This window comes from Alexandromys fortis, unplaced genomic scaffold, assembly GCF_014885135.2.
Source record: "Alexandromys fortis isolate MF-2015 unplaced genomic scaffold, M_Fortis_MF-2015_v1.1 scaffold_106, whole genome shotgun sequence".
In the NCBI taxonomy this organism is placed as follows: Eukaryota; Metazoa; Chordata; class Mammalia; order Rodentia; family Cricetidae; genus Alexandromys; species Alexandromys fortis.
This window is the reverse complement of record NW_026067980.1, coordinates 131,713-146,239: the sequence shown is the minus strand read 5'-3', so window position 1 is coordinate 146,239 and position 14,527 is coordinate 131,713. Positions and strand designations below refer to the sequence as shown.

Here is a 14,527-nt window from a genome sequence, read left to right as displayed (position 1 = left end):
TTCGAGACCAGCCTGGTCTAGAAAAGCTAGTTCCAGGACAGGCTCCAAAGCCACAGAGAAACCCTGTCTCAAAAAACAAAAACAAACAAACAAAATAAAATATGGCAGGAGAGAGAAGAGGACTGATTGATAAGGGCAGAGGACAGATAAGTCTCTTCTGGGCTCAGCCCATCTAAAACCCAATAAAATTGTACCCAAATTTCTCCTGATCCGTGGCTTCGCTTTGTTTCTACAGCATAATGTAGGCTGTTTAGTCTCCGGGGAAATCTGAGTACAAGGCAGAGTTATTACCCTGGGAAAGAGCATAAAGAAAAAGAAAATCCGTTCCCAGAGGCCCCAGCGGCAAGCCTAGCACTTGGGTTCCCTGGCAAAGCTCAAAGCACTGATTCCAAGGAACCTGAAGACAAGAAGTACACAGCCCTTGAGCAACGGGATGAGACCGGGAAATGTGAGTGATGCAGAGACCACGGCATCTCTCTTCATCTCCATGTGGACTTACGGGAATCACTGCCCCTGACATCAACTGTTTGCTCAGTGGTAGAACCTGTGCCTCTTTGCACAGTGACCGCACTCCTCTACCCTCACTTGACACACTACTCACACCCAGGTCCAGATAGATTTGAAAGTGGGGTGTGCCATCAGAAATGTGGGGTTTGAAGGCAGAGGGCGGACTGATGGCCAGTCAGATAGAACAGATCACGGTAGAACAGATCAGGGCAGGCCAGTTAGCAATGCAAGCATGGGCGAGTACAGCTTTTCCCCTTCTAGTAGAAGCAGTTAGAATAAATTTTCCATTATGTAATAAGTATTTTTTTTTTGCAGATGGCCCCAGGGAATGCAGAGCTGGTCGAATATGGGCGTGGGGGAAGGCAGTGAGGCAGTAAGTTTTGCAGCTGATGTGGTGGATGTAACAGCCTCAGAAGAGGAAGAACAATCTAGCCAGCTCTATGAGAAGTCAAGCAAATAAACCATGTTTAGATGGACTTTCACCCTAAGACTGCATACCAGATCTTCTCATTAGACAGGACAAATGGATTTTGAAAAACTATGCAACCTCTTGTACATGGGTTCCCTTACAACCCATGTCATCTGCACTGGTCTTGACAGAACCCCATCCCAATGCAGAAAGCAAGGAGGCCTCTGAAGGTATCACTTGAAGATCATATTCTTTCCACTTGATTATCCACTTAGCCATGGAGAGGTTCACACAGTTGAAGCTCTATCAATGAACTGTCCTGAATAAATGTGGAACACCCATGTCAAAGAAACTCAAAGAAGCAAGATAGTTGTCCTAGGAAACAAATAGTTCATGGAGTTAGTTCTGCTACCTCAGATCACCTCAGACTACTCACAAGGACACGGGACAAACCCAACTCATGGCCAATTAGTACTTTGCGGCCTTCCTGGGTCGTTCTTGGCTGGTCACCAGTGGGCCCATTTATCTATTTTAACAAAATTCTTTGTTTACTTATATTTATGTATGTGTGTGTATACCTGCTTGTCTATACAGGTACCAAGTGCAAAAATTATTAACCAATAAAAGCAACACATATACAGAAGGACTTCCCATACCAGGTGTCCTTGAAGGCATTGAATCTTCTGGAACCAGAGTTGTAAGTGGTTGTGAACATGCCATGTGGGTGCTGGAAATTGTACTCTTGTCTTCTTCAGGAGCAAGTGCTCTTAACTGCTCAGTCATTTCTCCAGCCCATTTACTTTAGTGTGTGTGCACACATGTTTGCATACTCCAGGAGCATAACACAGGGGAACAACTTGTGGGAGTTGCCTCTTTCCTTCTTCCACGTCCTGCAGTTTTAAATCAGGTTGTCAGACTTGGCAACAGGTCCTTTACCCACTGAACCACTTCATCAGCCCAGGAATCTATAGCTGCTTTAAATGTGAATTGTTTATCAATTGGATGTACTATAAATGCTTTTCAGTATGTGATTGGCCTCTTCACCTTTTGTCTTCCTTTTTATTTGGGGAGTATATGGAGGGGTAACATGCTCATGTATTAAGGGGTGCTAGTGTATACCAGATGCCAACCTTGGCTGTCATTCCTCAGGAGCCAACTACCTTGCTTTTTGAGACAGGTCTCTCTCTTGGACCTGGGGCTTACCAATTAAGTTGGGCTGTCTGGCCAGAGCGTCCACCACCTGACTCCACCTCCTCAGCATGTGCCACCATGCCCAGTTTTTTTACGTGGGTACTGGAGGTCAACCTCAGGTCAATATGCTTGTGGGACAGGGACTCACACACTGAACTAGCACCCTGGCCCCACATCATGTGTTTTGAGACCACTTTATTGAGCTATGAAGACATATATCCAAATACACATATTTAAACAGTAGACTTTGATGAATTTGGGTAAAGTATGCACCACATGTGAAGCTGTTGCCAGACTAAGATCAACAAAGGGGTGGCTCCTGAAATGTTTTTATGTCCTTCTGTGAGCACTTTCCGCCTATCTTTTTTTTTGAAAAAACCACTAATTGATTTAATGTCATTATGACCTTTGGCACATTTTCTGTAATTGTATATAAATTGAATTATATAGCACATCCTTTTTGTCTGGGGTTCTTTCACTCAGTATAACTGCTTTCAGATACATTTTTGTTGCATCTGTCAATAGCTCTTTTCATTTGTCATATGGCTGTACCACACTCGGCTCATCCACTGACATACTGGTTAACCAGTGGATGGTTTCTATTTAAGGCTATGCTAAGCAAAGCTATTGTGTGTTCAGGTACATGTTATTACATGGACACAAGCTTTCATTTATGTTGAGCACCTAAGAGCAGACTGACTGGATCTATACAGGTATGTTTTTAGGTATGTATATACGTTAACTTTTTAATTTTTTTTTTTACTTTGTACATTTATTTCTGCGTTTTTGAGACAGGATCTCTCTATGTGGCCCTAATTATCCTGAAATTCACTGTGTAGAACTAACTGGGCTCAAACTCACAGAAACCAGTCTAAATTCTTCCCCCCAAGTGTTGTTTTTTTCTTTTTGCTTTTTTTTTTTTTAAACCTTTATGTGTGTTGGTGTTTTGCCTGCCTGACTGGCTGTGCACCTACAGAAACCAGAAGGAGGAGTTAGAGATAGTTGTGAGCCACCGTGTGGTTGCTGAGAATCAAATCCACATCCTCTGGAATAGCATCTGTTCTCTTAACTGCAGGGTCATTCCTCTAGTCCCCTCCCCCTTTTACTTTTAACAGTTTGACATGGGTTCTTATGATGTAGATCACACTGGCTTGGGACTCACTCTCTAGCCCGGGCTGACTTTAAATTTACAACAACCCTCCTGCCTCAGCCTCTTAGGATGCTATACAGGCATGAACCTCCACGTCTTGGCTTTATTTTTAAACTTAAAGGAGAATGCTAAACATTTTTTTCCAGATTATTTCCATCAGAGCTCTCCATGAAAAATAAAACTAATGTAAACAAGTGAGGAATTTATTCCAGGTTTTGGCCCATGTGCTTATAAAACACAGCAATTCCCACCTGTTTTCTGCAAGCTGAAGAACTAGGAAAGCGTGCTGTGTACTTCAAGTCCAGAGACCTGGCTGTCAGGGAAGTCTGTGGTTTCTCAAGATGAATCTAAAGAAGAAGTGAGAAGCAAGAGTGCTGATATCCGTGGGCGGGAAAAGATAGACAGCTCAGCTCAAACAGAGAAACCAGGTGCCCCTTCCTCTGCCTCCTGCTCTTTTCAGGTCCTGAATGGAATGGGTGTGGACCACCCACAGGGGATGAGGGCAGATCCTCTTTCCTCAAACTACTGACTGAATGTTATTAATGTTAATTTCTTCCATGGATCCCTTCACAGACACAGCCAGAAATATTGTCCTGCCTGCTCGCTGGGCCTCCCTTAGCCCAGGCATGTTGACACATTAAACTAGCCCTCCCAGTGGCTGATGCCTGTACAATGCCAGCAGCAGTACAGGAAAACTCCAATTATTAGGTAGGGTTTGTTGATGCCCTGCATTACCCCATACGGTGTAAAACAACACTTTCACAGGCTAAGCCTTGCTCTGAGAGACTATCTTATAAACAAACACAGAAGTAGGGTGACTCTATGCCTTGGGGGGCATGTAAATGACACCATCATTCCAACACCACCCACGGGGCACAAACTGATAAGCCCTAAAAATAGAAAAAGTGATACCCTATAAATTTATCAAAAATAAACTGGAACTGTAGGAACGTGGGTATATGAAGATCATATCAAGAGAGCCAGGCCCAAGAACGTATTAGACACGTCAAACTGAGGAAAGGGTACTTCACTCCTTCATCTGGAGCCCATAAAAGAGAAGGCACTGAACTCTGCAGTGCCATTGGCACATACCTAGTGTGTATGTCAAAGGACTAATGGCCAGAGAACTCTTGACTGTTCCTGGAGTTTCTGCTCAGCGTGATCCTGCTGTCGGCACAGACCGCTTGAATTGTCATCCATCTGTTTGGCTTCTCATCCATCTGAATGGCTGTCTCTCTATCTGCCTGTTCTTTCCTCTGAACCAGTCCTTCTCTTTCCTTTTAGGGCCTCTATGGTCCGACACCTTCCTTGTTCTGGACTCTCTGTCCTTACATTCTGACTCTACAGCAGTAGTAGGCCTGGTGTTTCCAGCAGGCCCGCAGCTTTATTCCTGAAGAGGCTCTACATCCCTATCAATTTCCCAGTTTCAGCCTCTCAAGGTTGCTTGGAAGTTTCTTGAACTCTATAGAATTCTCTTAACTCTTTGTAGCCATCCTGTGACCTACAGACTTGGTTTATACTTAGGAAGCACATGCCATGGTTAATCTGCATTGTCAACTCAACTGAATTTGCAGCCACCATCTGCTTCAGAAAAAACAAATGGTCACTGATGTCCTTCACCCTGGGAAGACAACAGTACCAAAGACAGAAGTTTGGGGAAAGCTAGCCCAAATCTGCAAGACCACACCAGAGATCATCTCTGTATTTGGACTCAAAAGTTATTTTGATGGTGGAATGACAACTGACTTCAGCATGATCTATGACTCTGTGGATTGTGTAGAGAAGAATGAGCCTAAACACAGACCTGCAAAACATGACTTTGATGAGAATAAAAAAACCTCCAGAAAATAGCAAAAGGAACTCGAGAAGATAATGAGGAAAATCAGACTGCAAAGGCCAGGGTCAGAGCTGGCAAAAAGCAAAAGAAGCCGAGCTTCTGAAGTGTTCAGAGGATCCTGCCCACTCTTCTGTATTCCACAGGTACCCGCACTCCTGTGTACATATGCCCACACATAGAGCTGCACATATATACAAAAGTAAAAATAAAATAAATCTTTTGTAGTGGTTTTAAAAAATGGCCCCCAAAGGGAGTGGCACTATCAGGAGGTGTGGTTTTGTTGGAGTAGGTGTGGCCTTATTGGAGGAAATGTGTCACTGTGGGGAAAGAGTTTGAGTTCTCCTATACTCAAGGTACCGCCCAATGTGACAGACCACTTCCTGTTGCTTGCAGGATGTAGGACTCTCAGCTACTTCTCCAATACTACATCTGCCTGCTATGATCATGATAACAGATTGAACTGTTGACCTAATTGTAAGTGAGCTACACCAATTAAATGTTGTCCTTTATAAGAGTTGCCATGGTCACGGTGTCTCTTCACAGCTATAGAAACCCTAACGCACCTTTAAAATTCTCGCTGGGTAGGTGGTAGCAGCTCACTGGTGGCCCACACCTTTAATTCTAGCACTCCAGAGGCAGAGGTAGGTGGATCTCTGTGGGTTCTAGACAAGTCTGGTCTAAAGAGTGAGTTCCAAGACAGCCACAACTATTTTCCAGAGAAATCTTACCTTGAAAAATAAAACAAAATAAACAATTTTTTTCTCAAGTAAGAAATGATCATGAGGGAGAAAGGTTAAGAAGTTGATGTCTAGGGGCTGGAGAGATGGCTCAGTGGTTAAGAGCACTGGCTGCTCTTCTGGAAGATCTGGGTTCAATTCCCAGCACCCACATGGCAGCTCACAACTGTGTGTAACTCCAGTTCCAGGGGATCTGAGACCTTCGCACAGACACACATGCATCCAAAACATCAATGCACATAAAATAAAAATAAATTTAAAAAAAATTGAGGTCTAGATGACCTAGCTTAATTTCAACCCTGTTTTAATTCTCAGTTACTCCTGAAGACAGTGAGTTTGTGGACCAGAAGCTCCCCTCCGAGCATACAAGCTGGCTGGATCAAAAATGGCCACCAGAGTAAGCATAGAGTCCCCTCTAACTTCATTATAATCCGCTCTCCATGCTAAGTATGTAGTCTCTGGTGCTGACAGTTACGTAGAAATCACCAGAAAGAACCATAAAAGGAGAGAGAAGAGGTGGAGCCCAAATTCTCAGAGGAAGTCGACCCAGTCGCAGAAAAGGTCTGAATATTTCTCTCTCTTGTGAACCGACCCTTTGGCCCTCACTTCTCCCAGCTATCTCTAGAAACTCCTACTTCAAAGGGTTGAGGTTTGCCAGGCCCTGTTCACTTCTCCTATTCTTGACCAAGAATGAAAGTGTCCCTCACTGCTCAGTGCTTGCTCTTCCTAAACAGCGTCACAGTTTGGACGCTGTTGGAAAGAGACACAGTTTGGGGACAGAGGAAACAAAACAAACAAACAAAACTAGTAGCAAATTGTGTTCTAGACTCTTCAGATTGGAAAGGAGAGGTCTTGAAGGGAGTGGTGCACACACCTTTAGTCCCAGTACCCAGAAGGAGGGTTTCTATGAGTCCTTCCAGAAGGAAAGAAGGAAGGAAAGAAGGAAGGAAGGAAGGAAGGAAGGAAGGAAGGAAGGAAGGAAGGAAGGAAGGAAGGAAGGAAGGAAAATTTAAGTTTTTTGGTTACAGACAAATTTTAAATAGGTGTCTTTTTTTTTTTTTTGGCAGGTTAGCATTTTATTAGATAAAAACAGGAAAGAGGGTGTTTGCCCACCCCTTCCTCTGGCTCAGCATGCAGCTCTCCCTCCCCAAGAAAGAGCAAGAGTCTAACACTGAGCTATGGCAGAGGGCTGGGGCAGACTCCTGAGGGGGAAGTTGGGTGTGATGGTGTATACCTACAACCCCAGCACTTGGGAAGTGGAGGTAGGAAGGTCAGTTCAAGGCCAGCCTCAGCTAAGTGAGACCCTGTCTCAAAAACAATCTGGGTGTGTGTTGGGGGCTTCTTCTAGAAATGGCTACAAAACAGAAATCTCAGCTACAAATTTCAGGAAGGGGCTTATGCCCGGCTCTTGCCCTAAATAGAAGGCCTTCCTCCCTCTACCGAAACCCAGAAAGATCAGTGATGTCTCTTTTGTGGTCCAGGTAGGCAGAAAGAAAGGTTGTGTGGGCCTTGATGCCCAGGTCCTCAACATTAATCAAATCCAGGCATTGGGAAGGCCCTGGCAAACCGTTCCACCTGTTGCCTGAGACTGGCCAAACGCTGACTTGTCTCTGGGTCTATGAGCAGGAAGGATTTGAAATCCTGGAGTTTGGCAGTCTTGTGCTTCACCTCCAAGCCAATGTCGACTCCTTCATCCATGAAATCAACAACCCTAAGATCTGCCGAGAAGTCAATGCTGGGGCGCTGAGCCTCAGGCCCCCCGGGGGGAATGGCACTCCCGTCTCCAGGACAGATGTTCTTGTTGGCAGTGATGGACACAAGTTCCAACATTCGCTCAGCTGGAGCTCCATCCAGGCCCTTGGGTCGCAGGTCCACCAGCACCAGATGGGTGTCAGTGCCACCAGACACCATCAGCCATGGCCTGAGTGTTCCTCAGCACCTATAAGGAGTACTCCCGGAACATGGGGGTGTGGGCCTGCTTGAGGGCCACAGCCACTGCAGCAATGGCATGATTGTGCCCCCCCCCCATAAGGATGGGAACACAGCAAAGTTGATTTGGTCCTCAAAAGTGTAAGGGATCTCTCGGCCAGTCTTGGGGTCTACAGTCCGCACTCCCTTCTGGTAAAAGATGAGCCGTGACCTGGCCCCTCGAAGAGTCTTGTGAGTGGTGATGGTGATGATATCCACATACTTGAAAGGTGAAGGGATGACCTTGGCAGCCACGAGGCCACTGATGTGAGGGCCCTGTCTGCCAGCAGGTGTGCCTTGACCTCATCGCAAACCTGGGCAGGTAGAGAGACGTGCCTCAGTCTGGGGAAGCCGTCCTTCCCTGTAGGGACTGCCTGCTCTCCAGCCCCTCCAAATATGTGTTGTTTTGTCTTAGTTTCTAGATCAGTTGCTTGTCCTGTGGGTTAGATAAAAGGTTTATTAGGAATCAGAGTTTGAGGAACCAGAGTTTCTAGTCCATCAGAGCAGGAAAGTAGTGGGGAACAGGAGCTTGAGACAACGGTTCCCGTTGCATCTACAGTCGGGAAGCAGAGAAAGATGACAGCCCTTGATCAACTAGCTTTCCCTATTTTGTTACAGTTCTGGACCTCAGACCATGATGATGCTGTCCACCTCAGGTGGATCTTCCTGTCTCATTTAAACTAACTAGACAGTCCTTCTTGAGCGTGCGCAGAGGCTTGTCTCCTAGATGGCTCCCACCCGGCTGACAATCAGCATGAACTGCCACAGTCTCTTCAGGATGACCGATGACTGCAGATCTGTTCAGCAAAGCAGCTCCTTGACTGGTTATTCTGCCTGGTGCGTCACAGAGACAGGCAGGCTCTGGCTGGGGCTCGACACGAACGTTTGTCTTTCCGTTCTTTGTAGCTTTGCTTTTAAGTTTGTCAGCATAGAATCTAGCCGTTAATTCTCAGTCACTACTGATTGGCTCAGTTAACGTATTAATCGAGATAACTGTTGAAACAAAATGTCGAGCAGAAATGAAATAGACTAGAAGATGTGGAATACAAGCAGGGGCCGGGTATGGTGGCTCACATGTGAGAGCCAAAGTTACATTTTCGGTTTCAATTACTATGCCTTAGAGAGCCATGAAACAAAAAAACGCCTCTGATCTGAAAGCCCCTTGCCCAGAGACGGTCAGTTCCTGAAAGGCTGGAAGCTGTTGTTTATGCGTGCTAACAAGCCACGTGTTTTCCACTCCTCTAAACAAGTTTGTTTGACCCATCTGCGCTGGATGTGCTTGACTGGTCACACATGGGCAAGAGGTTCACAGGCAGGAAAAACATCAGTATGTGTGCTTGCCTTGATTGGATGTAAGCTGGAGGTACGTCAGGATATACACTTACCCCTGATTGGATGTAAGCTGGAGGTACGTCAGGATGCATGCTTGCCCAATTGGACTTGATGAGAAATGCAATGAATTATGGATTTTCCTTCTTAAGCAGCTACAAATCATTTCTGGGGCTGGGGTGATGGCTAAGTGGGTAAATCACTTGCTGCAAGAGTCTAGAGTTCAGATCCCCAGAACCTACATACAGGACAGTCACCATAGCACAAACATCTCTAATCCCAGGGCACCCCTACCAGAGGTAGGAATTGCTGAAAGGTTGGTGGCCTGCTAGTTGGAAGTACACAGCAATAAACAACACGAGACCTTGTCTCAAACCAGGTGCAAGATGAGGACCAATACCTGAGGATATTCTCTAACATCCACATGGCACATGTGCACACACACACACACACACACACACACACACACGAAGTCATTTCTGCTGAAACTAATAAACATCTTTAACACAGTTCCTGTCAGAATACTAGCAAGATTTTTGTAAAGATTTTATTTATTTATTAAGTATACAACATTCTGCCTCCATGTATGCCTGCACGCCAGAGGAGGGCGCCAGATCTCATTACAGATGGTTGTCAGCCACCATGTGGTTGCTGGGAATCGAACTCAGGACCTCTGGAAGAGCAGCCAGTGCTCTTAACCACTGAGCCATCTCTCCAGCCTCCTAGCAAGATTTTTTTTAAGTGTATACAATATTATCCTAAAATGTATATGGAAAGGCAAAAGGACTAGAATAAATAAACCACCATTTACACACAAAGATGATAGGAGAAATAAATATCAAAATTATATATACTGGGCATAATGGTCTTTGCCTATAATCCCAGCACTCAGGAAGTTAAAGCAGGAGGATTATCCAAATGTTCAAGGCCAGCCTGGGCTACAGAGTGAGTCCTTGCCTAAAATATACAGGTTTGTTAATGCATATACATAGTTCCCGATACCTGGAAGGTAGTGACAGGAGGACCCCCTGAGACCCTTGTCAGAGGCTTCAGTGTCTGTCTATACAGAGCACTGGTCATGGGACCATACCCACTCTACTGTAGCTACTATACTGTTCTGGGCAAAATAGCAAAACCCTGGCTCTTTAAAAAAATTAGAAATAAGAATAGGAATATCATTCAAGACTAAGTATTCAAATATAGGAGATAGAAAACAAACAAAGGAAATACAACAACAAAACTCCAAAGCAACCAGACGTGGTGGCACTCACCAGACTTGAGAGGCTAAAGCAGGATGATTATTATGCCTTTGAGGACCGCCTGGTTTACACAGTGAGTTCTAGTGTAGCCTGGCTACAATATGAAACCTCGTCTCCTGGAAGGCAGCTGCGGAGAGGAGGGAGCTGCAAAGCCTGTATAGGACTTTAACTTCAGAGCGACTGTTTATAGGTGGCCAATGTTCCCTGCCATAGTTTAATTCTTAGTAAAATGTGAGCCAGCCAGCAGGTGCAGATGAACTCGGGTATGCTGCACAACTGGGAAGCAGGCATCAATGGTATCTGTTAGACTCCCCATACACCCTTCCCTACGATGCCCCTGGAAAACACACTTTAGCCAAACAAGACTATAAGCCAAAATAGGAAACAAGATTTGGAATAAAAGGGATTAGGTGCAGAAGGCCAGTATAAGCCATCCCAGGAGCACAGCTGAGCAAGAGCCCTAGAGATGAGCCATCCAAATTAGTGTTGAGGAGGGACATTGTGTTGAAGGAAAAAAGTGATCAAGGGCTCCGTGCATTTTACTGTATGGAAAACAATGTTAAGTCGCTTTTCAGGGTTTCTTTTTCAGTATTAGGAAAAGCTAACAATAGACACACATTCAACTAAGAAAATGACAAAAATGAAGCCTTGTTATCTCTGCAAGGGAAGAAGATTGTTCAAGAAAGGAAGTGTAATCAGACAAACGTCTCCCGGATAAATGGTGACAATCAAATTGCGACAAGGTTATACGAGAGTATTTGATGGGAAAGTGGGAAGAAGGAAGCACAGTGGGACAAGAGCAGTCCCTGAGTTCTACGTCAGGAAATCGTGGATGAGATTGATATTGAAAGCCCAAACAAGGAGCAGGAACCCAGTATATTGTCTGGAAATATGGAAGTAAATTCTCACAAGACACGGTTAAAAGAGTTGAAGATGGTTCCATATGGGGCGCAGGACTTAGGGGATGTGGGGAAAGAGGGAAGGCAGAGTTGTCTTGTGATATGCCTGCCCCATGATGCAACTCAAATTAAGTGGAAGCGTTGCAAAATGTGACTTCTTTTCCAAATAAGAGCATTGCTTCACACAGGCACTTACGGCAATTCATTCAGAAAAATCAGACAGGCCATGTTTGCTGGCTGTTGTGTGATAAAAATAGACAATAAGAAAGATAGTGCTCAACATAAACACAACAGACACTTCAAATTCCACTTTTGGCTAAGAAAGAAGTAAAGGGGCTGGAGAGATGATTAAACTTCTATAAACACATGATGCTCTTTCAGAGGACCTGAGTTCATGGCAACTTAGCACCTCCTGTAACTCCAGCTTCAAACACACACACACACACACACACACACTCACAGTCTTGGTTTTCTTTCTATAGGCATGAGTAAACACCATGACTAAAAGCAACTTAAGAAGAAAAGAATTTATTACAGTTGACAGTCCCGCATGAAGAGGAACTCGAGGCAGGAACTGAAGCAGAGGCCATGGAGGAATGCTATTTCCTGCTTGTTCCCTATGCCTTGCTCAGCCTGCTTCTATGTACAGCCCAGCACCACCTGCCTAGGGAGCAGAAGGCGGGGGGGGGGGGGGGCACTGCCCACAGTGTGCTGGGCCTTCCCATATCAACACTAATCAAGAAAATGCCAACAAGCAATCTGGTGGAAGCATTTTCTCTGTTCCCTCTTCCCAGATGACCCTGGCTTGTGTCAAGCTGACAACAATTCCACACTCAAATTAATAAAAATAAATCTCAAAAAAGAAAATGAAGCTAAAATTACAAACCGTTTCGAAAGAACATTGACAGACAAGCATATTGAAGTTGAAGAGTTCAGGAATAGAATATAGAAATAAAGGGTCAGGTCTAGAAACATGGAAATATAAAGTTGTAAGCCCAAACACATTTTGGGGAAAAAATAAATAAAGCTAACCTTTAACAAACACTTTCTGCCTTGAGAACAGACATCCTGACAGCCATGTGGACAGAGGTAAACTTTTAACAATGGTCTCCTGCCTCCCAGCTTCTCAGCTAGGCAGGTACTGTGGACAAAGAGTAGCTTCTAACTGTTGCCTCTATGGGACCCTCTGCTTGTATTCTCTTAATTTTTAACTGTCTCCCTATGTGACTCTACTCTCTGCGCTGCATTCTGTCAGGGACAGTGAAAAGCAACTGTGTCAGCCACAGGCTTTCGAAAACATCCTGAGTTAACATCCTAACGTTCTATAACCCAAAGTTGTAAAACTTAAAATGTAATATGACTTTAAGCCTGACCTGAAGGTTGTAAAAGCTCTTTGACCCACACCTGATGCTTGATTTTACTATAAAAGGAGGCCCAAAACCAGCCACCCAGGCCACAGCTACAGAAGCCTGATCTCTGGTCACAGCTATGGCTGATAAGCTTTGCGTGTCCCATGGTGATTTTTCCCCTCGTTTTCTAAAATAAAGCTTGCTTCTGGTTTAATAGATTTTGGTAGTCTGGCCCCCCCATTGTTGTGCGACCCTGAACCCAGCAAAGTAAAAAGCTTATGACCAAAACAGCAGTAGAGGAAAGGTTACCATCTTTTATTATTTGTTTGAAAACAAAAAATCCAAAAATAAGTAATATATGAATCTAAATAAAGTAGAAAATAGCATGTTTGAAAGCAAACAAAAGGCAAAATACTTGATTAATAGGTTAAAGCTATTATAAGACAAACAGGCAGGCAAACCATTAATGAGGCTTCTAGGATGGACAAAGACAGAGAGGTCAAGGGTTTCAGTCTCAATAATCATTCTGGTTTGAAAGCAGTAGCGAGGTATGCTACGGTCATCTTAGTCTTCTCTGTAATCTATGCTTTCAGCATGGTCTGTTCTAATCAATACACTATGACAGAAGCATTACCAAGGACTTCTGAGAATATTTTCCTTGTTCTCAAGGGACACATCAAAAATGTAATTAGTCTCTTTCTTCTTCTAGATACCAGGATATGACATTTAGAATGACTGTGTATTCCTGCCAGTCCAAGAGCATTACCCAGAGAATTGCAGAAAAAAAGGACTCAGAATCCTGATGCAAGGAGACATTCTGTCTCCAAACTTTTTGTTATGGGAAATAATAGATTTCCTTATTGTTCAAGCCAGTTTGAACCATGAGTTCCTGTTATTCTCAACTAAAGTCACCCTGATAAAAGAGCTCAAAGCTAAGAGTGGGGGAGGGGGTCAGTGGGGGTTCCTTGAGACCCTGACAAAGAAAGCAAGAGAAGAGAGAGAGAGAGAGAGACAGAGAGAGAGGGAAAGACAGAGAGAGAGAGAGAGAGAGAGACAGAGAGAGAGAGAGAGAGAGAGAGAGAGAGAGAGGGAGAGACAGAGAGAGAGAGAGAGAGAGAGAGAGAGAGAGAGAGAGAGAGAGAGAGAGAGAGAGAGAGAGAGAGAGAGAAGAAAGAGAAGCATTTTGCTGCATACCAATTAATAAAATGTATGATTTTCTGGGGAAAAACACACATTTTCAAAATTGACTTTAAAAAGTCTAGAAAATTCTAGAGAGTAACAGTGATATAGAGGGGAAAGGTTGTCTAAACTTTAGTCCAAAAAAAGGCCATATGTTATTAGAGAAGTCTACATTCTAAACAAACCAGAAGCCGCCATTTGGGGTGTAACACAGATGTCAAACCTTACCCAAGCATAGGAACAGTGTAATTCTTACAAAATGCACGGACACTGTAATTCTCCGAGCACCCTGCAGTATGAGGAATTTTAAAGTCTACCTGGAAGAGAGACAGCACAATAATGGGCAAGAAAATCTCGAAACAAAAAAATAAGAGAAAACTGGACTTTCTACATATGAAAATATGCTATAAAGCTAAAATAAATGAGTGTGTGTTATTGAGGCAGAAAAAAAAACAAGCAAAAGGAATAAGGCAACAGAGAGGGACTGCTGTAGGCCTGTGTGTGGGAGCTGATAATGAACTGTAGCATATCCAGTCATTTTTTTCAAGGAATGACATGGCCATAACGGACCTCAACACGGGTGAAAATTAGGTTGGATCCTTACCTTATGCCAAATTCAAAAAATGATTTCCAAGCATATTTAAATTCAGATCCTTTCTAAAATATTTAAGAATTTTTTTAATTTAGTAAGGTTTCAAGGAAAGGTAACAAGT

The 14,527-nt window shown here is 44.0% G+C and overlaps 2 pseudogenes; one reads left to right on the top strand and one right to left on the bottom strand.

The window, feature by feature from the left end:
* Nucleotides 1-853: 853 nt before the first annotated feature.
* On the top strand, nucleotides 854-5,197 carry LOC126511183 (40S ribosomal protein S24-like; annotated as a pseudogene).
* A 1,854-nt stretch (nucleotides 5,198-7,051) lies between these two features.
* LOC126511182 (serine hydroxymethyltransferase, mitochondrial-like) lies at nucleotides 7,052-9,223 on the bottom strand (annotated as a pseudogene).
* Between the last annotated feature and the right edge of the window lie 5,304 nt (nucleotides 9,224-14,527).